At 39.7% G+C, this 27,796-nt stretch overlaps 1 protein-coding gene and 1 long non-coding RNA gene across 3 annotated transcripts in view; both read right to left on the bottom strand.

Moving 5' to 3' along the window:
- LOC109615628 (P2Y purinoceptor 14) overlaps positions 1–20,549 on the bottom strand; it is a 32,956-nt gene extending 12,407 nt beyond the window's left edge. The window contains exon 1 of one of the 2 annotated variants that reach the window (XM_020045345.2): positions 20,471–20,549. The gene's annotated coding sequence lies outside the window, so the exon portion shown is untranslated. The other variant, XM_020045340.2, reaches the window with a different exon arrangement.
- Positions 20,550–22,831: 2,282 nt separating this feature from the next.
- On the bottom strand, positions 22,832–27,495 carry LOC109615753. Its single transcript, XR_002196741.2, has 3 exons — positions 25,103–27,495; positions 24,243–24,921; positions 22,832–23,382 (listed from the first exon to the last, which is right to left on the bottom strand). It is a non-coding gene; the product is annotated as an uncharacterized LOC109615753 (long non-coding RNA).
- Between the last annotated feature and the right edge of the window lie 301 nt (positions 27,496–27,796).

Below are 27,796 nucleotides of genomic sequence, written 5' to 3' on the forward strand. Positions count from 1 at the left end.
TGTCAATGGTAATCCCTCATATTTTCATGCATTTCCTATCAAATTACACTGTATTGGGTTGAAAATAATGAAAAAATATGTATTCCCTTGTAATCCCTATTCTTGCCTAAACATTAGCCTTTCTAAGATGCATGGTCAATGTCGTTGCCTGGTGAAAAGTTTTCTTTTTGCAGGTTGTGGTTCCCATAGCAACCCAAAGTATACACAGACAACCCAAATTATACACGGAATGCTTCATGAAAGTGCCTACAAATAATATACCATTACAATTATGGCGATTCGATTTTAATAAATATTTATGCAAAAGAGCACAGTATGCGGATCCGCGGATCTCGACCTGGGAGGGTCTTAACCTGATACAGCATGTCAACATGCCCACAAACAATCGTGTACATACACTTGACCTAACCATTACTGGAGAAGTCCCATCATTAGACCTGGAGGTACATGATTGTACATGACTCTCATAACAGCACATTGAGTAATACCTTAAACATTCTTGCCCCCCTCCTGTAAAATCCCATCAAGTTTCATTCCAATGGTCTTCCCCATGATTCACAGAGGAGCTGAGCAACAGGAAGACACACGAACGTTGGTGGAGAAACACTGGCTTACATTTCCACCTACTTGTAGGTTGTTAATGATCTGCTCATGGCTGCATATACAGGATCCCTCTCCATTCTAATTCTTCTGGACCTCAGCGCTGCTTTTGACAGAGTAGATCACACCATTCTACTCAGTGCTTTAAAGAGCACACAGCTATCTCTGTGCCTGTTTTAAACTAATTCACCTCTTACTTCTCTAACCACAAGCATTATGTTTCTCCCGGTGAGGCAAATTCAGAGGAGTTCACATTAAGCTGGTGTCCCACAAGGGTCAGTGCTAGGTCCTTCTAAACATGCTCCCACTTTGCCAGATCTTCATACATCACAATGTTCAATTCCACTGCTACACAGATGACACATGGGTGTACATTAAAACCAAACCTGATTCAACATCTGCCATGTCAACCCTGTCCAACTGTCTGGATGAGGTAAAACACGGGATGCAGAACAACGTCGTCCAACTTAACTGCAGCTAGACAGAGGCAGTGCTTATAGTCATCCCAAACTCCTAAAGCATCTGCCCTGCCTTTGACAGCCACATCATTCCCCTCTCCTCAGTCATCACCAATCTGGGGGTCAAATTTGACCCTACTCTCTATTTTAAGGTCCACATTAGACATTTCACTTTAAGAACATTTCCTGCCTAAGACCTTCTCTCACGTTGTCTTACACAGAAAACCTATCCATTAATTTGTTTTCTCCAGAATTGATTATGGGAAGGCTGTACTAGGGGGCCTGCCAGCAAATTAAATTAGTAAAATACAGCTCATCCAAAACCGAGCTGCAAGAATCCTGAGATAATCAAAACAATCTGCTCACATCACACTTCTCCTTGCTGCCCTTCATTGGCTTCCTATCCCTCAAAGAACTTACCATAAAATGATCCTTTTGGTCTATAAAGCTGTAAATGGCATCGGACCTGCCTATTTACCTGACCTGCTCTCCCCTTATGAACCTCCACACCTCTAGGATCTAGCAATGCCAATCTGCTCAATGAACCAAGAACCTGGCTTAAAAAATGGGAGACCGTGCCTTTTCCTACATTGGACCGCTTCTCTGTAACTCCCTTCCTGACAGCCTCAGGGCTGCACAGACAGTCAGGCCTTAAGACACACCTTTATCAGTTGGCCTGCCCTACCCTTTAATCCAGTTAAACTGTACATTATTATATAATTATGTATTATGATGTTAGTTTACTTTATTATCATTATATTATTATTTTAAATCTGATAGTTATTTTATGTTATTTTCTTATTTCTTCTTTTCTTTTTCATGCACTGAAATGATTCCTCTATAATGAAAAGCACTTTACAAATGCAATAAATAATAATAATAATAATGATGTGCTCCCTGAAGAAGGATTCTGTGAAGGTGCTCACTTGGCCCCCTGTATCCAGCAAGAAGTTGGCAGCGACCCCCCAATCTTCAAATATGCGACCAGACATTGGCCTACAGCACGCCTTAAAAACAGGTCACGACATTAAGAATCATTGGACGAGCCCATACATTTTCCCCCGAATTGCCTGGCTCTTAGCAACCGAGGGTATTGGTTTTCCTGCACCAGTAGCCCGGGTGGCAGTAACCTAAGTAGCTGACCTGCTCTTCTTTCTACACTGCTTAACCATATGTCCCACCCCTCTACATTTAAAGCGGATGGGCAGACCATCATCAGTAAACTTTGGTTAGGATCTATATTTTGCACCTGTGTCATTATCAGTATTCCACTTACTCAGAGTAAGATCCCAAACTGCACTCGGAGAACCCCCTATTATAGAGAACCCCTTATTATCGGCAAAGCCAACAGCAGTTTTGAAATATATCTTCTTGTACTGAGTAATCATTTGTCCAATAGGGCAGAACCCCCTATTATCGGCACAGTCAACAGCAGTTTTTAAATATATATATATATATATATGTTTTCCCATTTTCCCAAATTTCAAAGCTACAGCAATTGGTCTCCTCAGTTCCCACACTCTTAAAGAGAAGAGGGAATGCAACACAGTGGTAAACAGGTATCTGTCCCAGATTTTCTTAAACGGATTGCTGGCATCAAATAAAAAATCTGCATGTATTTTTCCAAAAACAATTACATTTATCAGTTTCAACATTTGATATGTTGTCGTTGTACTATTTTCAGTTAAATGTAAGGAGAAATAATTGGTACATCATTGCCTAATGTTTTTATTTGCATTTTACCGAGCATCCCAACTTTTTTGGAAACTGGGTTGTATATGAAGGGTTATCATATTTCCTACATCAGCATACTATATTCAGTTACAGTAGATGGTTTTGGATAATTCCGTTTGAGTAAACCAGAGATGGCCATTTATGGGAATCAGTAAAGCGGTATATACAACTTGGATTCAAAGATGGTCATTTGACTTTGACCATGTTCATATATACAACCAAAAACATCAACACAATTTCACTTAATGGTCTGCTTCTAAATAGTTTACCAGGAAACAATTTTAAACTAACTTCAGTTCCTATCTTGCTAATTATTTAGTGAATTGGCTGAGCTGCTTAACAACAGACTCATTATCTGGTCTCTCTTCCTCTATGTGTTGACCCTGTGTAACTCTCTGATACTCTCTGCTCTCCATCTGCTCAGTGCTTCCTGGAAGGTTTTCTGTATTCATCGGTTAGCAATCCCAGCCATGATATTCAGTCTGAAGTCATTTCTTCTCTCTTCCTCTTTACCGCCACATACCCCTTGGCTGCATTGGAAAACTACATGTAGAGCCTGAACTGCAGTTTGCCATTCTTTGTTTCACAGGGTCCCATGCCACATTGTGTGGCTGCCTTAGACAAAAATAGCAGAGTCATGCCTCAAAGCTGGCTGTATTTGTTTATTTAATTATTTTGTATAGAGAGAATTCACACTCTTTAACTCTCCTGTGTGGATGCCTGCAGTGCTTTTCTCTTGCCTCTTTATCTTTGCCAAGATACAGACACCATGGTCAGTAAGTTTGATGAGGCACCTCTCAAGACCTACTATCTCAAGCTAGTAACTGTTCTTGTTTTGAGTTCCCTCTTCCTGCCCCACCACCAGCTTGGATTTTGTGTCAAGCAGTGTGTAAGTTCCAAAGGTAAAGTTTTGACCTGGGCTATCATACCAGGCATTTCCAGAAAGGGTAAGCGGCTCTTCTCCCACCACTGCCATGTAATTTTCATTGTGGAGTGTCCACAGGTTATTCACTTAGGAATGACATATACCTTCTGTATGTTGTACCATTCCTCTGATAGGGTCTCCAAATACAGACATTTCCACATCTCCAAAAATGGTCTGAAGTTATCCAGGTTCCACCAGGTATTGAACACAATTCCCACAATTACAAATTGCAAATAACTTGCACAGCTCTTCTTCTTACTTGCAGAGTCGGTGGACACTATTCATCCTCTTCAGTTGTGTTGTGGTCCTCTTACTTACTTGGTAGGAAGTCTGAATCACTTGGATCTTCAGGGACATCAGACATGATCTATTCACTGCTGCCGTTGAAAGAAGATTAAAAGTGAAGTTGTGGTATTCCTGTCTTTGTGAATTTTGTAATGGACATGCTGTTTAATAACTAGCAGATGTTTCCCCCTGAGGCACTGTAAGAGTAATCATTCTTGATTAAACTGTCACTAATTATGTCATCTGTCAACATGGCTTTTGTGTCCTGTTCAGCAATTCTTACTAGCTTTTTGATCCTGGATAGTAGCTGTGACGTACTTAGAGGCTGGCAATATCAGCTTGGCTGGGCAAAAAGCAATAGTGACAGGCAATATGGGGAATATGCTCCAAGCAGGGTCGGGGGCAGCCTCACACATTCAGGTGTTATGTAAAGGTTCCCCACAGGCAGTGGAGATGTAGAACATATATTTAAAAAAACATGTTAGCTAGTATAATATAGTTTGGCTATGCAAAAATACATTAAAATACACTAAAATACATTAGTTGGGTACCACTGTGTAGAGATAGCTGCTACAATAAGGACAACATAAAGTTCGTTTTTTATTAAAGTTCATTTTTAATACTTAGTAGAGAATCCTTTGTAGGCAATGACTGCTTGAAGTCTGGAACGCATGGACATCACCAAACGTTGGGTTTCCTCCTTTGTGATGCTTTACAAAGGCCTTTCCTGCAGAGGTCTTCAGTTCTAGTTGGTTCATAGGTCTTTCTGCCTTATGTTTTTTTAAAGGTTTTTTAAGGTTGATATCAGGTGATTTACTCAGCCAATGCAGAATATTCCACTTCTTTGCCTAAAAAAACTCCTGGGTTGCTTTTGAAGTATGTTTTGGGTTGTTCATCTGTAAAGTGAAGCGTCATCCAATTAACTTAGCTGAATTTGGCTGAATTTGAGCAGACAATACATACACTTCAGAATACATCTAGCTTCTAGTGTCTTCTGTCACATCATCAATAGCATGCCCATGCCATCACTGCCTCCACTGTGTTTTACAGATGTTGTGGTGTGCTATGGTTCATGAGCCATTCCAAGCCTTCTCCCTACTTTCTTCTTTCCATCATTCTGGTACAGGTTGATGTTAGTTTCATCTGTCCAAAGAATGCTGTTCCAGAACTGCTGGCTTTTTTTGATTTTTTTAGATAGTCTAATCTCGCCTTTCTATTCTTGAGGCTTATGAATGGTTTGCACCTTGTAGTGAACCCTCTGCTTTCGTGAAGTCTTGTCTTTATGGTAGTCTTGGATAATGATATGCCAACCTACTAGGGAGTGTTCTTCACTTGGCTGGATGTTGTGAAGGGTTTTTTCTTTACCATGGAAAGGGTCCTACGAACATCCACCACTGTTGTCTTCCGTGGACGTCCAGGCCTTTTTGTGTTGCAGAGCTCACTAGTGCATTCTTTTTTCCCCAGAATGTACCAAACTATTGATTTGGCTACTCTTAATGTTCCTGCTATCTTTTGGATGGATTTTTTATTAAGTTTTTGCAGCTGAAGGATGTCCTGTTTCACTTGCATTGAGAGCTCCTTTGACCGCATGTTGTGGGCTCACAGCGACAGATTCCAAATGAGAATGCCACACCTGGAATCAACTCCAGACCTTTTACCTGGTTTATTGATGAAGAAATAACGAAGGAATAGTCCACACCTGTCCATGAACCAGCTTTTGAGTCCATTGACCAATTACTTTTGGTCCCTTGAAAAAGAAGGGACTACATAGTACAGCTGTAAGTCCTAAACCCTTCCTCCAATTTGGATGTGATTACCCTCATATTAAAGCTGAGAGACTGCACTTTAAGCCCATATTCATTATTTCACTGTAACTTGAATATATTTTGGTAAACAGCCAAGCTGACAATTTCAAGATGGCTGCACCCTATCGTTCGGCAGTATTCTTTATAGCATTTTAAGGACATCCTTTGTAATCTTATTACATCAATGTACTTAATACATAAAGTTACAGTTTAAGCTCTTGAAATCTAGCCTAATATTATATTATTTTTTACTAAGAATACAATCTTTATCTATAAACCTGACACTTCGTCTTCATCTTTTTTTTTTTGTGTATGTGGGAGAAAACATTTTGGCCTGTCAAACAATCAGAGTTTGTATCTACAGTTTGTAACTAGAATTTAAGGAACAATTCAAGCTCAAGCAAACATCGATCTTGCAACAGGACAATGATCCAAAATACACAAGCAAAGCTACAACAGAATTGCTGAAAAAATTAATCTGGTGTAAGGAATGTGCTAGTCAAAGCCTAGATCTCAAATTTATGAAAATGCTGTGGGTACTTAAAACAGGCATGCAAGAAGGCATGCTAGAAAGCTCTCAAACAGCTTCAACTGCTTCAATTTGAGTTGAAGCAGTAATGTAAAGAAGAATGGACACACATTCCTCTTAGTCAATGTAAGACGGCTGGACAGTTACATGTAATGGCTACATGTAGTGGCATTACAAATGCACATGGCTCCTGCGTTTTTCACCCACTCGTCTCAACGATAAACTAAAAATGTTTTCTCCAAACACATGGTGTTCTGTCAAGCAGAATTGTATGAACTAGTGTGTATACATTTGTTATTGTTAGCCATTAAGCAAGTTATATTACTAAATACACATTTGTGATCTTTAAAGATTTGCATGCTTTTCTCTAGAAAACGTGGGGTTGATGCCAGTCTCCTTCCCCTCACCTTCCAAGACACACAGGGTAGGTCCCAATATTTCACTCTTCTCAGGTAGAATGTACTGCAATGGTTATTTTTTTCTTGAATACACTTTTATTTATGTTTAAAGTATTCAATGTTTTATTAATCAGAACTATACAAGAAAAATATATGGTCTGAGTTTGCCCCTTTAAAGAAATGAAATTAGAAACAAGAAAAAGGAACAAAGATTACTGGCCAAAAGAGGAACCCCCCTATTAGGTACTTTTTTAGAAATCTGTAACAACGACATCCTTTTTTAGGCTTTGAAATAGTTTCACATAGCATCCTGTTTTGAGGGAAAATAATGGTTTGCGTCTTGTAGTGTACCCTCTTGTAGTTCTGATGAATCATCTGCAGATAACTGTGACAGGCACAACCACACATGCCACCAGGAGTGTTCTTTATATGTCAGATAGTTTTTTGGTTTTTCTCTTAAGTATGGTGAACTTTAATTGGTCATCCACTGTAGAGGTCTTCATTTGTCTGCCAGGTCATTTGCAATCGCCTAGCTCATCAGTGCTTTACTTCTGTATGCTGGTGTTCAAAACTGTTGTTTTTGGTAACCTAAGGTTTTGTCTGTTTTGGATAAGCTCTTTCAAATGTTTGAACTTTAGTCAACCTTAATTCTTTTGACATTTTTGTGAAATATATGTCCAAGGCAAGTATGCAAACTCATCAGACCCCCCAAAAATATTTAATCTATTTTCAGGAATTGGGACAAAAGACCCAGGGAAAATCCAGATATACCTTGGGTTGAAGCCCCAGAAGCCCAGGCCTAATAACACCACGACATGTTTCACAGTAGTGTGACAAAGGAAAGCATTTAACTTTAAATAGTAATTAAATGTTGGCCTTTACAGACTGCATTGTTCTAAGCCCTGGGCTATCTTAGCCCCAGGCTACGACTGGCCCTTGGTTAGCTTAGCCTGTGTTCACACAAGATTTTGTTAACCCTGGACTAAGGTTTGATCCTAGGCTAAGGATTCACACTTCACACAGCCCTGGGATAACAGACAAATACGATACAACACCATTTTACATTCTATTATAAGCTACAAATGTTACATTCTCTCTGGCATGCAAATAATGTTGCAGTAGCCTACATCACTGACCAATCAATGTTACGGTAACATGATTTAATTAACGACTCCATGAAATTGGTTGATCAAGATGCCCACCCTGTCAGTATTTCATTTGACAACTTTGTTAAAACAATGCAAAGAAAGAGAAAAATGTTAGTCAACCTTCATTCTTTCGACATACATGTGTCCAAATGTTTGCATACCCTTAGAGAATTGGTAATATACAGTGGATATAAAAAGTCTACACACCCCAGGTTCTTGTGACAAAGATAAATCATGTCAGGACTTATTCCACCTTTAACGTGACCTATAACGTGAACAATTCAGTTGAAAAACAAACAGAAATCTTTGAGGAAAAAAAAACAAAATAACCTGGTTGCATAAGTGTGCACACTTTTAAACTAATACTTTATTGAAGCACCTTTTGATTTTATTACATCCCTCAGTCTTTTTGGGTAGGAGTCTATTAGCATGGCACATTTTGAGGTGGGAATATTTGCCCACTCTTCTTTGCAAAGGCTCTCAAAATCTGTCAGATTGTGAGGACATCTCCTGTGCACAGCCCTCTTCAGATCACCCCACAGATGGATTGGATTCAGGTCTGGGCTCTGGCTGGGCCATTCCAAAACGTTAATCTTCTTCAGGTGAAGCCATGCTTTTGTGAGTTTGGATGTGTGCTTTGTGTCGTGCTGAAAGGTGAACTTCCTCTTCATCTTCAGCTTCAGCTTTCTAACAGACGCCTGGAGGTTTTGTGCCAAAATTGCCTGGTATTTGGAACTGTTCATAATTCCCTCCACCCTGGCTAAGGCCCCGGTTCTAGCTGAAGAAAAACAGCCCCAAACCATGATGCTGCCACCACCATGCTTCACTGTGGGTATGGTGTTCTTTGGGTGATGTGCAGTGTTGTTTTTGGACCGAACATACCTTTTTGGAATTTTGGCCAAAAAGTTCAACCTTGGTTTCATCATACCATAACACATTTTCCCATGTGCTTTTGGGGGATTTGATGTTTGTTTTTGCAAACTTCAGCCGGGCTTGGATGTTTTTCTTAGTAAGAAAATACTTCTGTCTTGCCACCCTACCCCATTAATATGAAGAATACAGGAGATTGTCACATGTAGCACACAGCCAGTACTTGCCAGAAATTCCTGTAGTTCCTTTAATGTTACTGTAGGCCTCTTGAAAGCCTCCCTGACCAGTGTTCTTCTCGTCTTTTCATTAGTTTGGGGGGACTTCCAGTTCTTGGTAAATTCTCGGTTGTGCTATATTTTCTACACTTGATGATGACTGTCTTCATTGTGTTCCATGGTATATTTAATGCTTTGGAAATTATTTTGTACCCTTCCCCTGACTGATATCTTTCAACAATGAGATCCCTCTGATGCTTTGGAAGCTCTCTGCGGACCATGGCCTTTGCTCTGAGATGCAACTAAGAAAATGTCTGGAAAGTCCTACTAGAACAGCTGAACTTTATTTGTAATTAATCATAGTTACTTTTAATGATGGCAGGTGTGTAATGCCTTCTATTTAACATGAGTTTAAATGAGATTGGTTAATTCTGAACACAGCCACATCCCCAGTTAAAAGAGGGTGTGCACACTTATGCAACCAGGTTATTGTAAGGTTTTTATTTTTCCCCCTCAAATATTTCAGTTTGTTTTTCAATTGAATTGTTCACATTAAGGTCACATTTAAAGTGGAAAAGGTTCTGACATGATTTATCTTTGACTCATTCTTTTACATCACAAAAACCTGGCATTTTCACAGGGGTCTATAGACTTTTTATATCCACTGTATGTACCATTTGTAAAGAAAACATGAGTGAGCAGGCAAAACATATGTCTTTTATTTCTTATGTGATTCATATTCAACTGTAAGTCATAACAGAATGGCACAATCATAAAACAAAACATGGCAACAAAGAAAACAATTAACTCACCCATGTTCAAAAGTCTGCATAATCTTAGTTCCTAATTCTGTGTATTGCCCCTTTAGCATCAATGACAGCGAGCAGTCTTTTGTAATAGTGGTGTATGAGGCCCAGAATTCTTGCAGGTGGTATAGCTGCCCATTCGTCTAGGCAGAATGGTCATGCAAAGTCTTTGGTTGTCTTGCATGAACCGCATGTTTGAGATCTCCCCAGCGTGGCTTGATGATATCAAGATCAGGAGTCTGTGATGGTCACTCCAGAACCTTCACCTTTTTCTGTTGTAACCCCTGGAGGGTCAAATTGGCCTTGTGCTTAGGGTCATTGTCGGGATGGAAAGTCCAAGAGCGTCCCATGCGCAGCTTTCATGCAGAAAATTGCAAATTGTCTGCCAGTATTTTCTGATAACATGCTGTTTTAATAATGCCATACATTTTTACAAGATTCCCTGTGCCTTTAGAGCTCACACACCCCCAAAACATCAGTGAACCACCCCCATGCTTCACATGTGGAGATGGTATTCTATTCACTATAGGCCTTGTTGACCCCTTTCCATACATGGTTGTGACCATAAAGCTCTATTTTGGTCTGCTCACTCCAAATTAGTTTGGAGTGAGTGTGTCGTGTAAAGGATTGTCGGCATATTGTAACCAGGCTTTTTTTGTGGCATTGGCGCAGTAAAGGCTTCTATCTGGCAACTCAACCATGCAGCTAATTTTTGTTCAAGTATCGTCATATTGTGCTCCTTAAAACAACCACACCGTCTTTTTCCAGAGCAGCCTGCATTTCTCCTGGGGTAACCTGTGGGTTTTTCATTGTATCCTGAAAGATTCTGCTGAAATCTTTTTTGGTCTACCTGACCTTGGCTTGGTATCAAGAGATAATTGAAATTCTCCACTTCTTAGTAAGTGATTGACTGCCAGTACTGACTGGCATTTGATTGAATGCAAGTACTGACTGGAATTTGCAACGCTCTGGGTATGTTTTTTGTCACGGTCGTGGGATGAGAAGGACACAGGCGCAGAGTAGAGGTATTGAAGATAATCCATGTTTAATGAAATAAAAAGGACTCCAACAAAACAAAAGGCAGCAACCAGTGCCATGGGTTTAACTGAAAACATGCAAACCAAAATGAACCACACCAACCTGGCCAACAAACTGAACTTAAATAGGGTCCCCAATTGGAGCCAATAACCAACACCTGCCTCCAATTGGGGAAACCAAAAAAAAGGATTAGAGGTTGCCAGAGGCCACCTCCTGTCCTGTCCTGGCTATGCCCCGAGCCCAGCGCAGAGATGGCTAGGGGCACAGCCAGGACGTGACATTTTTATACACTTTTCCATCTTTATAAAGTTCCATTACCTGGTTACGCAGGTCATTTGACATTTCTTTTCTGCTCCCCATGGCTCAGTATCTAGCCTGCTCAGTGCATCCATGTGAGAGCTAACAAACTCATTGACTATTTATACACAGACACTAATTGCAATTTAACCCTTTGGCGCGTACGATCACACCAGTGTGATCAATCTAGAGTGGTCCCTGGAGCATACGATCACACCGGTGTGATTAGAACGTCATGTTTAGAACGCACCATTAGCATACCTAGCTACAAGTAACGTAACAATGGCTCGTAAAACCGCGTTATTATTTACTCACATTTACCTCAAACAGTGTTTATAACTTTATTTCCTGATTGTAATTGTTTCAAGACCATACTATGATATTAACCAGGTAGAAAGCATTCAAATCGGGACAAGAAGTGTTAGTTACGTACCAACAGACAGCCAACACTAATGCACAAAAACAAATTATATTAGCGACTACTACCGATCAAAACCATTGCAAAAACTTTCTAGAAGTTACGTTCCCCGTTGTATGCATTTTATATAGTTTATTCATTTTCACTGCATTGAATAACTGGTCACGATTTGTTAGCTAGCGGGCAGCTGACGTTTGCTAGCGGTTAGCTGACGTTTTCTAGCTAGCTACAGTAATAAATCAACCAACTTTTGTAGCTCTTAGAATTCGAGTCAACGAGAGAAGCTTGCAATGCAATGCATGTAGTGTTCCTTACCTAGCAAGGTGACTGTTCAAAGGCTGGCATGAGTTCAAATGCTGCAGAGTACCGAAGTCACGTGCAAAAAAACACACGCTGGGGGGTCGGTAAGGAATATTTGAAACTCACGCGTGAAAAGGTTAAAAAGCCACAGGTGTGGGAAATTCACCTTAAATTCCCAGTTTCACCTGTGTGTGTCATCCAAGCATGCCGCACAAGCCCTGAAAAGTGAAGCCAAAACGTCTCGATCGCCCCCTGGTGAGTGGTCCCAGTATAGGTCATAAACCCCGCCCTCCCCATGTTATTCAATGGGACGCGAGACCAACTAAACAATTAAATTACCCTTCAAATATCTTTTTTCCGAAGCTGGTTTCTGTCATTTACTGTAGTTTGTATCACGCTAATGTAAATTCAAGAGTTTGTTTTTAAAATAAGTTAGTTTTTAGTTAGTTATTTAATGCTCTAAAAACGGTGGTGTGACGTCGTGATTCACAGCTGTGATTGACAGCTATCTGAGCCGAGGAGCCACTGAAGCGCCATCAGGCTTTTTTCGCGATCTTCGGAGGACTGAGGAGATTGGAGCTTTACATTTAATCTCTAAATTTCTATAATTGATATAATTTCACACGGACATAATGGGTTGTTCTGCAGTACATTGTGCTAACCGATCTGGCATTTTTTTCGGTAAGTTAAATTTATAAGCTATTTAATTAGTAAATAAATGTAATGGGCTAGCTAACGTTAGCTAAAAGACAACAAGCCTCGTTAATAGCCATGTTAATAGCTTGCAGGTGATCGTTAGCTAGAAGTTACCAATTATTTTTGTATTAGGCCTATTCTAAATTAAGGTTAAACATGATGTAAGTTAGGCTATAACATATCGTCTAGGTTTAACAAGCAAAGGTTGTACTGTACTTGGACTTGCAATTGATTACGGTATGCGCATTCTGCGAGGGAGAGTGAGGGCGGGGCACAGGGGTGGGGCCGTTGATTTCGCGGCTTTACGGCTTTACTTCCTGCTCGCTACTGCGCATAACTACTGCGCAGAACTGGTCCCAAGATCGCTATCTGCGCAGACGCAAGTCCAAGATGTCAGCGCTGTATTGGGACACTGGCGGCTTCAGTTTTCACCAATGGAAAAGAGCGAAAGGGCGTCGTCCATTTTTTTTTACAGTCTATGGTGTCACCTTGTGTGTCTGTAACATTTAAGGGCCAAACATTTAAGGGTATGGTAACTTTTGCTCAGGGCCATTTGGGTGATTTTTTTTTCTCATTATGATTTAAAAAGGAGCCAAACAACAATGTGATAATAAATGGCTTCATATGATCACTATCCTGAAATAAAATAGTTTTTTTGCGGTCACAGTCACCTGACCTGAACCGGAGTCAACGGGAGTTGCTGCTGCTACCCTCCGGGCCCTCTTTTATTATTTTTTGTCCTCTGACTTTGATCTCTCGCTTTCTCTACTGACCTTAGCAAGGTTGTAATCTGATCTGGTAATTTTGGGTTAAAGATTAGACTATCCGGTGTGTATGCTTGGACTAGCTTACCTGTTACGTACCACCGGGCTCCTGCTCCTCACTGGGCTCTTTTCCCTGCCCGGAGCCCTCATTTGGCTCAACATCATCTCCGGCAACAATGTGGATTAACAAGTTATTTGTATGGTTTGTGCTTGCCTGGATTGCCCTGTCTTTCATACGCAATCCAACGACAGCGGAACTCCAATACACAGCTGCTGAGCTCCTGCAACTACGTTTCCACCTGTCTGATCCACCATTGGCATTACATTGTCTGGATATTGTTCGTCATTCCCGTCGGAAGTATATCCATCGTGGTCCCCAACGGAGTTATCACATCGACGACTCAACAAATACAATCCATCTGGTGTTCAACTCGCCACCCCCCAAAAAACTCCAGACGGAAAGTTGCCCCTTTAAAAAGCCAGACTGTTTTCTTTAACCATTCTGCCCCATGGTTTACATCTGAACTACGCCAGATCAAAGTAAAAGGTTGTTGCTTGGAAAACCTTTACAAGAAAACTGGACTCATTGTGCACAAAGAAATATATAAGGACCACATTCAAAACAATGCTCTTTCTACCGCCAAATTATGCAGGCTTAATTAGTTCAGTTGAAGGAAACACCAGAGCCCTGTTCTCCATGGTCAACAACATTTTATGACCACCTCTTGCACCTCATCTGTACTCAAATACCTATTGCAAATCCCTAATGTCATTTTTAAACGCCAAAGTTCATAAGATCCACCAGCAACTGATAACTACTACTTCTCACAGTCTGTCTCTCTCAGTTCTCTCAGCCCCTCTTTCTCTTGCATTTTTGAGTTTCACGGTTCCTTCTGTTGCTGAAATATCTGACCTTATTCAAAAGTCAAAGCCAACTACCTGTCAGCTAGACCCTCTACCTACCACCCTGGTAACCTCCCTTTTCTATCTAAAATCCTCTAAAAAACTGTTGTATCTCAGTTTCATTCACACTTGTCTGACAATAACCTCTATGAAGAATTCCTATCTGGCTTCCGCCCCTGCCATAGCACTGAAACAGCACTGGTAAAAGTAACTAATGATCTTCTCATGGCAGCTAACTCTGGACTATTAACCATTCTCATCCTCCTTGATCTGAGTGCATCCTTTGACACCATCTCTTATAACATTCTCCTTGACAGACTAGTCTCTATTGGCATAACTAATACACCTTTGGACTGGTTTAAATCCTATCTCTCTGGCTAGACTCAATTCATCCAACTCAGAACTTTCAAATCACATCCATCTCCTGTCATTACCGATGTTCCCCAGGGCTCTGTCCTGGGGCCCCTACTATTCATCATCTAACTACTTCCTCTTCTTCATATCTTTCGTAAATTGAATATCCATTTTCACTGCTATGCGGATGACACCCAGTCCTGTCAACTAAACCTAACTCAACCCTCCCACCCACCTCCCTCTCTGATTGCCTAACAGAAATCAAATCCTGGTTTTCCTGCAACCTCCTTAAACTTATCAATGACAAAACTGAGATTATCCTCATTGGCACCAAATCCACTCTAACAAAACATGACAGTTTCTCGCTTGCCATTGATAACTCCTCAGTTTCTCCCTCCTCTCAGGTTAAGAGTCTGGGTGTCATCCTCGACAGCACACTTTCATTTCAAGCTCACATTAACAATGTCACTCGGTCTGCATACTTCCATTTACGTAACATCAATCATCTCCATCCGTCCCTCACACCCACTAGTACAGCCATTCTCATTCACACCCTGGTTACATCCTGTATTGATTACTGAAACTCTCTTCTCTTCGGTCTTCCGCTCAAACTTATACAAAAACGTCAACTGGTTCAGAACTCTGACGCTCGTATCATCACCAGAACATCTTCTATTAATCATATCACTCCTGTTCTTCAGCAGTTACATTGGATCCCATTAAAATACCACATTGATTTTAAGATTCTGCTCCTCACCTTCAAGACAATTAACAACCTCGCTCCTCTGTACCTCACTGACCTCCTTCATATCAACATACCCACCCTTAGGTATTCTTCTTCTATTCACCTCACTGTACCTCCAGCCGGTTTGACCACTATGAGGTTTAGAGCCTTCAGCCGCTCTGCCCCTCACCTCTGGAATTCTTTTCCACCAGACATCCATAACATCAACTCGCTTTCCATTTTCAAAAACTGTCTGAAAACTCATCTTTTCACACTGGCATATCTAACATGATCACTATTCATTTGCTTATAGCAATGTTCTGTTTGCTTTTATTTTTATTGTTATTTGTGTCTTGTATGGAGAAATTGAGTGCTTAGAAAGGCGCCTAAAAATAAAATGCATTATTATTATTATTATTATAACATTTTCAAAATCAATGTCAAAATTTCACAATTTCTGCCAGGGTAGGCAAAGTTATGAACACAACTGTATTTGCTAGATTTAGATCCAAAGCAAGCTGCAATAACTACTTACTTAAAGGACCGAAACAGAAATATGGAAAACTACTCCAAAACACTTCAAACTACATCTGTCGCGGGAGCAGCAATTAAAAAAAAAACTGTAGGGTAAAATCAGGTAAATTGGGCCACTTTTTGGTTAATCGTTTGGGACAATAATACAATACCATATATGCCTTTTCCATGTGTTTTTATGATTAATAATGACTGTTGTTGATAATTTTGTGTTGAAATTATTTAATAAAATATAATTATTTAGGCCCTACAGTTCTTGAAACATCAGCTGTGCCAACTTTTTTTTGCATGAGCAGTTTCAGGTAAAATGGGTCAGTTGTTTCAGGTATAATGGGCCAGTCAAACTGCAAAGGGAAATAGTAATTTATCATCAATTTTAATTTTAAAACACAGTTGCTTATACAGCCACATAACATTTAAACTGCATTAAACAAACATGTTCATATGTGGCATTAAAAAAAGGCAATTTTGGAACAGCATAGATCAGTGAACTGATGTCAGTGAACTGGTGTGTGTGTGTGTGTGAGTGTGTGCTGCCAGACAAGTTGTTGTCTCCCCCTTCTCTCCGGCACACACCTCCACACATGGCTGGCCAACCTGTCCAACGACCTTTGTCGAACTGAACTGGTCCTGAAGCCCAGACTCGTATGCCTAAACTTTACCTAGATGTAATGCCTAACCTTAACCCTAAACTTACCCAACAACGCCTGGACCTTAAAGAAACCCCAATTCTAACTATAAAATCAACTGTAAGTTTGACCCTAAACCCTGAGACGGAAATTGACTTTTGCCTCACGGGACCGGCAAAAGGTCCCAATGAGGTAAATTTTTTCTGGTTTTACTATACTCATTGGAACATTTGGTCCCCATTCGTTCAGTAAGACCTAACCCGCACGTACATACACACACACCCTCACTTTTTCTAAAAATATGTTCATATACAAAACTAACAACATTAATTCTGATTGATGCCATCAAGACAGACATTATGCATAGTTTTTTTTTATGTGCATGTTTTTTTTTGTTTTTATAGATTTATCATCCTTATAATAGTTTAGTTAGATTTGGTATGCCAGGCTACTTACCATGCAGCTTTCTGGTGCAGTCTTGAATTGAAATATTGCCCTGCCCACCATAGCAACCATAAACCAATCAAATCACCTGTTACTTGTGATTTGCGATTAGAACCTATTCCGGATTTGATAAATAAACTTTGAACTTTGGATTGACATCTGCTTGATCACATCTTTACCACGCTGTTTGCCTGCTCCTGGGATTTTTGGTTTGAAATTAAATTCTACCCACTCTGTAAATGGGACAATACCTCTGCCTCTCCCGAGTTGTATTGTGGGAGAATCAAGGAAGCAACTTCGCCAATGAGCCATACAAAGTTTGCAAGAACCATTTTACAGAGCATCGTGACCCACGTTCACTTAGAAGAGGACTAAAATTCCATCATGTTACCCACTTCAACCCTTGGAGACAAGAGAGATTGTAAGTAATACTTCTGATTGCTCTGTTATAATACACAAAGTACTCATTGACTCCAGATATTCTGGGCATGGTTTGGGGATCAACTGGTTCACCGTCGCCCCCCTTTAGCTGCTGGCAAGCTTCTATTCGGTCAATTCATCATCTGAGTATTATGGTAGTAAGGGTCTATCCCCGAAAAATTCAGATTCTGACACATACATACACTCACCTAAAGGATTATTAGGAACACCATACTAATACTGTGTTTGACCCCCTTTCGTCTTTAGAACTGCCTTAATTCTACATGGCATTGATTCAACAAGGTCCTGAAAGCATTCTTTAGAAATGTTGGCCCACATTGATAGGATAGCATCTTGCAGTTGATGGAGATTTGTGGGATGCACATCTAGGGCATGAAGCTCCCGTTCCACCACATCCTAAAGATGCTGTATTGAGTTGAGATCTGGTGACTGTGGGGGCCATTTCAGTACAGTGAACTCGTTGTCATGTTCAAGAAACCAATTTGAAATGATTTGAGCTTTGTGACATGGTGCATTATCCTGCTGGAGGTAGCCATCAGAGGATGGGTACATGGTGGTCATAAAGGGATGGACATGGTCAGAAACAATGCTCAGGTAGGCCGTGGCATTTAAACGATGCCCAATTGGCACTAAGGGGCCTAAAGTGTGCCAAGAAAACATCCCCCACACCATTACACCACCACCACCAGCCTGCACAGTGGTAACAATGCATGATGGATCCATGTTCTCATTCTGTTTATGCCAAATTCTGACTCTACCTTCTGAATGTCTCAACAGAAATTGAGACTCATCAGACCAGGCAACATTCTTCCAGTCTTCAACTGTCCAATTTTGGTGAGCTTGTGCAAATTGTAGCCTCTAGTGGAGATGAGTGGTACCCGGTGGGGTCTTCTGCTGTTGTAGCCCATCCGCCTCAAGGTTGTGCGTGTTGTGGCTTCACAAATGCTTTGCTGCATACCTCGGTTGTAACAAGTGGTTATTTCTGTCAAAGTTGCTCTTTTATCAGCTTGAATCAGTCGGCCCATTCTCCTCTGACCTCTAGCATCAACAAGGCATTTTCGCCCACAGGACTGCCACATACTGGATGTTTTTCCCTTTTCACACCATTCTTTGTAAACCCTAGAAATGGTTGTGACTGAAAATCCCAGTAACTGAGCAGATTGTGAAATACTCAGACCGGCCCGTCTGGCACCAACAACCATGTCACGCTCAAAATTGCTTAAATCACCTTTCTTTCCCATTCTGACATTCAGTTTGGAGTTCAGGAGATTGTCTTCACCAGGAACACACTCCTAAACGCATTGAAGCAACTGCCATGTGATTGGTTGATTAGATAATTGCATTAATGAGAAATTGAACAGGTGTTCCTAATAATCCTTAAGGTGAGTGTATATGTGTGTATTTTCCTTTCACTCTCAAGCAAGTACATTTTGATTGTCCAAGGTGAATATCAAAGACAAAATAGGTAACTTGCTTTCTATGTAACGAATACTATTGTTTACTGTGATGTATACAATTTTTCTTCAAAACTAACCGGTAAACACAGGAAGTACATGTTAATTTGAAATGAGAATTATATCACGAAAATTAAAACTTTAATTTAAGGAATATGACATCGTCATGTACTTTGAGGTAAACAACACCATTTGTCTGTGTTTTAGAGTAGTTTTCCACTTTCAATGCAGTTTTGCGATAAGGGTACGAACCTTTTCCATTCATAAATTTGGACAATGCTAATAGCACTAATTAAAGACTGAGCCGAGCTGAATAATGGATTGTTTGAAAAAATTATTCTGTCTTTTGGTGAGTAGACTTAAAAAATATATTAATTTTGGACAAACTATCCTTTTAATTTGAGGGGATTTTCATTTAGATCAGATGACCATGCTGGTCAGGAACGTTCGACATTCACACTGTAAAACACTGTTACCTATGGCAGTGTGGTTGGGGTTGTTGTCCTATTGAATAACGACAAGCAATCCCATGAGTTAACAGGATTCTGTTAGAGTTCCTTTTTTACACACTTTCTTCATGCCATCACACTGGTACATGTTCATGTATGTGTAATTTGTCCACAAAACTTTTATGAGAGGTACACTGGCTGCTTTTTATATGTGGGATGCCAACTTGTTTTGAAGCTAACTGGTGTTTGTACACTTTGCAATCCAGCCTCTATATATTGGTTTGTTTTCTGTGGACGCATAGTGCCTTTGACATAAACTCCTACTCTTGGAGAATGTTCCTGATCTGTCTGACACGTTTTCGTTTCTCTGTGATTTCTTTCATCTTAATGTCCCAAACAGTTGATTTTGGCATATCTTATGTTCTGTCTTTAATCGATGTGTTCTGATTGTTCTTCCTTATAACGGCCAAACTGAATTGCTTTCACACTCTGGTCAGATACCAGACAGACTCAAATGCAATGCCTAGAATCAAGATTAGACATTGACTGCTCTCTTGTGCATGCGCTAACAAAGCCAAAAATCGACACACCTGTCTAATAAGACACATCTAGCTGGGACCCTTTAATGGAGTATTAGGATTACGGTTAGGCTGTGATTTCAGAATTCCAGGATATACAGTACATATACTCCAAAAAACTGTTATTTAAAAATGTTTTTGGGAAAATGCAAATCCATGTTTGTACACTTGATGATTACTGTGGCAATGAACACTAACATTTTGAGAATGAGAATGATAAAAAAAAAATAGGGTGCATTTAGTTTCTATAAACAACATTTAAAAAAGTGTTGTCACCATCATGTAATCTATTTATTTTGCTATACATCTTTCATAATTGTTCTTCATATATCCTTAAAATAAGGTTTATACATAGCACCAAATTGTATTTCCAGTTGTTTTTACTAGAAAACTAGACTAAAAGCAAGTTCAACAGAGAATGGCTGCATATCATAACTTTACAAAATCTAACTAATCATAGTCCAATCACAGAATTGCCCCACAGAATAAAAATTATTTATGAAAAAGTTATATGAAGCAAAAGGTTAATTTTCATTGTGTGAACTAAAAAAAACACTGTAAAAATTAATTTAAAGAAAATATACATACCTCAAAATAATTGCATGGATTGAAGATATTAGACCAACTGAACATTTTGTGTGGGGTTACATTATAAATGTAAGAGAAGTACTCACCCGATGCTGATACCTTTCCTGAATATGAGGAAGTGGTGAGATGAGTGTAATCTTTAGCTTTCACACAGCTGAAAAACAGTTGCCTTTCATTGTCAGACTTTTAATATAATGATATTCCAGACCGAAAGAGCAGTATAGTTTAAGTGGATTATTTTGCAACCACATCTGTTGTACTTTACACAGTGAATAGTATTAGTTTTTCTCAATCGTTTTGAATCATTTCTCAAATGAGAATACTTTTTTTCAAAACAATAACTTTAAATGTCTGAACAATTAGTTTCTTGCACACAACAGATTAGAATTTTTCATTCATTTAAGCAAATTGCATGTGTTTTGGCACGTGTGCAAAAGAGTAAGTGCAGTTGTCTACAATAGGCACAATACCTGAATGTAAATAAACATTCTTTCATCCTTTGAGCCATCACATGCAAAATGATCCATTCAACTATCAAAATCTGTCAGACATACACATTATTCCATAAATGTCATAGATATTTATGGAGTAAATGTCAGATATTTATTCCATAAATATCTATGACATTAAATATTTGTGATATCTGCTATATTTGCAAATGACCTGCCAGGTGACATGGTAATGAAATAGGAATTGCAAGATTTTCCCCCAGTGCATCGCAAGGGACAACATCAGATGTGATGTTGATGAAAATCTCTTGCCAGACCAACAAGTGCGACAGGATTTCCCCCCAGAAGATGTAGTGTTTTGTACCGTGAGGAGGTGCAGTTCATTGTTTTTTACAGAACTACTGCAGGATTTTTCATTGTTGCAGTAATTTTGCTTTCATGGATGTCATTTTTGCGAATGTTCAGCTCCCTACATATGACTATATGTAAATTATGTAAAAATAGACATGCAAAAGTAAATTTTCTGTTTACATGTAACACATCGCAACATTTCATGTATACATACAAATGTGCATATCCTTTTTCTGTGTACTACAGAATTGTACAGATAGCTAGGTTGTTTCAGGGGAGGGGTGATTATGCTGAGCTATTGTTGTTTCCATTGTCTTCACAAAAGTGTTCAAGTCACTTATTTCGGTAATTAGCTACGTGATTGACCAGTCATGAACTACACTGAATGGGTGTAAACAAAGACCAGCTCTCTGGCAAATGTGAATCTTTCAATGCTTGTTTCTCAGAACTATGTACAGCAGATAGACTTTTTAAGCAGCACATCTTTCCCATAACCTCAAAACAGTATTGTTTTATAGACCATTACAAAGCTCTGAATCTGGACATTTATAAAATGTAAAAAATGAGCATAACTCAAATTTTGCGATAAGAACCTATTCCGGATTTGATAAATAAACTTTGAACTTTTGATCGACAACTGCCTGATCACATCTTTACCACGCTGTCTGCCTGCTCCTGGGATTTTTGGTTTGAAATTAAATTCTACCCACTCTGTAAATGGGACAATACCTCTGCCCCTCCCGAATCGTATTGTGGGAGAATCAAGGAAGCAACTTCGCCAATTAGCCATACAAAGTTTGCAAGAACCATTTTACAGAGCATCGTGACCCACGTTCATTTAAAAGAGGACTAAAATTCCATCATGTTATCCACTTCAACCCTTGGAGACAAGAGAGATTGTAAGTAAAACTTCAGATTGCTGTTATAATACACAGTACACATTGCCTCCAGACAATCTTTGAAAATTGGTCCAGCATTGAGCAAGATCGCTGTGAAATGGGCTGCAATATTATATAGGGCAACGGTGCATGGTCAGTTAGCATCCACTAGAAGTTCAGTTTTTGCCGCTGTGACACACAATTATTCTAAGTGTCAACAATTATGGAAAGGATCCCTACAGAGATAGACCTTTTCGTTAAAATGTAAGATCCTAATCAGTACTTTTAGCCTGGTGTAGTTAAACTAAAAGGATGTTCAACTAAAAGGATCTTACTCTTCAACAAAAAATTTGTCTCTGTAATGTTGTACGACAATTTGAATATTAATCAGAGTCTGTCAGTGGCCAAAACAGTATACTTGGACGTACATTAAAAAGGTGCACAATTGTCCTATAACATACATTGAAGCTTGTTTGGCAGCTGCCCACTGCAGCGATCTTGCAGTGGGCAGCTGCAAGATCGAAGATTGTTGTTCCTATCAGTACAAGAACATAAGAAAATATGGTCCAGGTTGAAAAACCCAAATTTACCCTTTAAATTGTGCACTTTGTTTCAAAGTGGTTTAGCAAATGACAGAGAAAAATTAAGAAAAAAAAGGAAACTAAAATATCAACCCTGTGTAGATATTTTTCCTGAGGAATAAACACAAAGAGAAACAGGTTTTCAAAAATTCTTACAATTGTTTTAATAATGGCTTCACAAGGGGAAAAGTGGTCCATCTGGTATAGCAGTACCAAAGATGCCTGTTTTATCGCTGACAGCTCAGTCTTTACTAAAAGAGTCTTTTTTCAGAGAGCAAACTTTTGCTTGGTTTGCAAAAGGTTATTTCCATGCAGATCCATGCAAATTCTGTCCATTTAATTCAAAACAAACAACACTAGTCCAAACGGTATAGCCATACCAACGATGCCTTTAGGGACAACTACGTCGTTAGGCTGACGGCGCAGTCTCTCTGACCCGTTCACTGGAAGAGCCAGTTTTTTAGAGTGAGTGCTTTGTTGGAAAGTTTCCCTCCATCAAGTTCAATTAAAATCTTTTGGATTACCTCAAACATATAACGAAGCTCAGCAGGGTAGCTCAAGTTCAGTGCAAACATTAGTCCAAACAGCATAGCAACAGCTAATGCTACATTATCAAGATCTTGCCTTCAAGGACAATTCCGATGTCCTCTGGTTCCTCATTTGAAGCATGTTCTTTAAGAACATCAATCCCAACAGTGGTGTCTTCAATGGCCTCGTTGATGGCGTCTTCATCCGTGCCCTGTAAAAAATTAATTAAAAAAAGCCAGTAAATAAGACCAATCGAGAAACAAATTAATTAATATTAAAATCACAGAGACAAATATTTTTTTTGACAGAACAGTAGTTGAGTGTGGGAAGATAGTGCTGTAACTACGATTAATTTAACTAATTAAACGTGTGATGTTTTCTTGTTTATTTAACTAATCTGACAAATTCAATAGTTAATGACTTATAAATAAAGATAATAAATTGAAAATAAACACATACCCACCACAACTAGCCAGTCTAAAGTCATGTCTCAGATTTGTTAAGTATTGACTGTATAATGCTATGAAACAACAATTTAATAGATACATTAAATTTAATTTCAGCCCAAGAGATCAATCTAGACCAGAGATCTTCAACAGGGGGTCCAGGACCCCTAGGGGGTCCTCAGAGTTACTTCAGGGGGGCCCCAACTCATTGTTTAACCATTGAGTCACAGAAGTCCAATACATTGGCATATTTGTGATTTGTTTTTAAATGTACACAACATTGTGGTAGCCACTAAGGTAGCCATCCACAGATACCGTTAAGCTTTAAGGATTCACTGTGCCACATGTATGTTTAACATTAAAACATTATGCATAAAGATATGAATATGTTAATTATCATCATATTAATAGCTTAATATTGTATGCAACATAAAAAGGTATGTATAGAGGCTTTAGGCCGCCCACACATTATTGTAGGCCCAGTTTAATATGCGACCCAATTTCAACTTAATTTGGTGGGGGTCCCTGCTCCGTCTCTCTTTTAGCTAAGGGGTCTTTGGCCTAAAAACATTGTAGACCCCTGATCTAGACAACAAAAAGGGAGTGGTAAGCACACAACACATACCACATATTGCTGCATAAGATTTTCTGGATCTTCACCCATGTAGATAGACTCGCTTGATGATACACTCCCGTTCAGCATCTATATCATCACACTGAATTTTTTTTATTAGCATCTTGGTTTAGCACTTTTGCTACATTTTGAAGTCAACTACTGGTGTACACTGTCATATGGGTACATATTTCTCTAAGAATATTACAACAGGGTTCCCACAATGGTTCTAGCCTTGTTGTCCGCTCCAAATCACGTAGGAAAGAGTTTGACAGTAAAGACAAAGAAAGACACAAATTTGAAGATCAGAAAATAAATAAAGAGGAAAGGTTAAAACTGAGACAAAAAGATGAATTTAGTAGGAGAAAGAGGAAAAGTCAATAGACGTAGGGCCTCCCTTGCTTTCTGTACAATTTGTATGCCATTCTTGCCAATTTTACATAACCTTCCCCCAGTCTTAATGTTTTCAATAACACAGTCATAATTCTTAAATTATCTAGGTTTTCTGGCCCGGGGGCCGCTAGGAACTACTTAGATCAGCCACTTGTGTAATGACTGTTTTCAGCCTTTGCCCTAGCTGTCCTCCTCTCTTTTTGAACAGCTTCATCAGGTTGTCAGAGTGGAGGTCAAGCTGAGACAGAAACTCGGATTGAAGTGGGACTGTGTTGATTCTCTTGAATTCAGTGTTGATCTGAAAACAGGTAATAAGCACAAAGGAATTAGGTTAAAATGGTAAACGTCAGAGATAAAGCCACCTTCACACATGCAGTAAACTAGGACAGTTGTGTGTTAGCAGTTTGACACCGTATCCAATACCTCACTTATATCAACAGTAAACCGGAGATGAAAAACCAGCATGAGATAAGCCTTACCTCACTGACGTCGAACAGAGCAGGCCACCTTGCCATGAAATCCTCCACCATTGGTGCATCACGAACAACTTAATGTCTTCTGTGTGCAAAAGTATTTTCCATCTTGAGTTTCACAACCTCTCTGTTGTCTCTCTTCTTTACATCCAAGAGCCGTGCTTTCTACATGACCTCCAGACCTCAGTTTCTGATATGTTGGGCAAAAATTCACCTCTGATCTCTTTGCCTTTTTGACACCAAAGGCTGCACTGAGTCTCCCTGCAGGCTTGTTTTTTTAACGACTTCACTGTTACTTCTGGGCTGCCTAGTTCTCAGTTGTGTGCGGTAGTTTGATAGTTTATATTTTAAACTGGTCTTCCATCCACCACATCCAGAAGAGGACCCCTTCTCAGTTAAACATGGATGTGTCTTGATGAGACTCTGTGCTACCTGTTCCATCTCCTTATCAGTGACAGACTTTATACTGCACAATTTCCTGCACCAAACTGTCAAGAATGGCCAACTCTTTGAGTAAGTCTACTGGTAGAGCTCAGTGGTTGGTACAGCTGAGACCTCAAGGTCAGGCTTGCTCAGACGGGAAGCAATCATCATCTGATGCTTCACGGCTAATGATAGGGGCACATTTTTGAAGCAGCTTGTGTGTCTGATAACCTGCTTGAAAAATCTATGCTTAGCCTCACTGGCTGACAACTGGCTGACAACTGGACCAAACAGCCTAATGATCTGGGGGTAGTGTTCCAAATAATGGTGTTTTGGTAACTCTTTGTACCTCTGCCGGTGCTCTATGATTTTACCTTCTAAAAACACAAGCGAGTCATCACTAAGCACAGGGGCAACAACAAGCTCTGTGATGTCCTTCAGGTCCATGAGAACAAGCCACGCAGGCTCATCTTCGGGTACAAGTGATCCAACCAAAAAAGGTAAAAACCGGAGCAGGCTCCAGTTTTCATGAGCATTTCCCCCCATTGTTTTTCTGCTGGAGAAACTTTGTGACACTACATGAGGTTTGTTAGTCTTGTCAACCCATTTGCAGGGAAACTTGCATTGTTCAGGTCACCTAATGTGAAAAGCTTTCTGGAAATGAGCACCGCTAAGCATTGAGCTAGTTCGACTGGGATTATACCCTCAAAAACATTGTGGGCAAGATCAGGTGGATAGCCAAAAATGGCATGAAAATGAGACAGTTGTTTTGTGAAGATGCATTCTTTTTGGACCCCACAACAATGTTTACCTGTATCTTGGGCTTGGTTGACATGGGCTTGATGAAGCTCCTTTGTTCTCAGACTGAACACACCAGATGCAACAGAATGTAGCTGAAAATCAGTAGTTTTTCCTGTGCAAAATCTGCAAGTGTTCCACTGAGAAACTCTCCAAAAATCCTGCAACGCTGTGTGCTCCCAGGTTGTCAGCCACTACTCTGAATACAGTACCTTTAACTGACTCACCTAACAGCGAGACATAAACACCCAGCTCCTGCAGAGTTTGCAGATCTTGTACAAGAGGTTCAAAGACCTTATTATAACTATAGGTTTTAACATCATCGGATTTGCACAAAACTGACAAGTAGATAGATAACGAGGAATGAGACCCCGTAGGGAAGTTAGCCAACACCCAATATACCGCACAGAGCTTGTGTTTTTTCCACGACGTGCCAAGGGGGTTACAAGTTTCAATGTCATCCACATACAAATAGGATGATTCTCGGCTTTTTTCCAGAGAAGAAACCATTTTCCTTAAATAGGGAACCATCTCTTGAGGTCCTGTACTTATATGACACATCAGAATGTGTGCCCTCCTGTCTTTGATGGCCCTCAACAATTTTATCAATGATATCCCCTCTACTTAACAGCTGCTTTAAGGACTTCAATATTGGGACATATTTGAAACTGCGGTTGTTTTTTGCATCAAGAATGTATTCAACAGGCTCTACAACACGGAAGTTCTCCTTGTAATACTGCTTACGCAGATATGCAGTACTTAGAGGGCCAACTTTTTGTATGGACCTTTGCACAGGATTACCAGAACAAATTGCATTAACATTTTCTCTAATTATAAGTTAATCGACAGGGATGTTTCGCTGATTAAATATTTCACTAACAATGTCACAAGATAACGAAACAGGTGCAGAACCAATCAAATGATGGAGTTCCCCTAAGAAAACATCAACAGCTGAGCTTGGCACATGGACCAAATGCTCCAACTTAAGCAAAGCAGCTGCAAATCTTTGCTCTATATCCTTCTGCAAGTCCTCAATATGATAATGAGTATTTGAAGGAATGGCAGTTTCTGACTGCTCTACACCCTCCTGACTATTTGCCTCCAAATCATTCACAGATGATATCCTAGTAGTAATAACTACTCCAGGTTTAAAATCAACCAGTGTATGATGGCAGTGTTTTCTGTTTTTGCGCGATTTAAATGTACAATAAACATTTGATTTAAAGTCACAGCCTAAAAACATACAAATGACTGTCTCATTTCTTTTGAGATGTGGATTTATATGAGCAAAATAATCCCTCTCTGATGCTAAATCACTACAAACACAAAGGTGACAACTGAATATCGCTTCCTCCTTGTGAGTGGCTTCTGTTAAGTGGATTTTACTTTGGTGGACAATAAGGGCATTCCACATCTTAAATGTGCATGGACAGTCCACGTATGTACATGGAAAGTGAGAACTACGTCCAAAATGTGGAT

The sequence above is a fragment of the Esox lucius genome, chromosome 1 (genome assembly GCF_011004845.1).
Source record: "Esox lucius isolate fEsoLuc1 chromosome 1, fEsoLuc1.pri, whole genome shotgun sequence".
In the NCBI taxonomy this organism is placed as follows: Eukaryota; Metazoa; Chordata; class Actinopteri; order Esociformes; family Esocidae; genus Esox; species Esox lucius.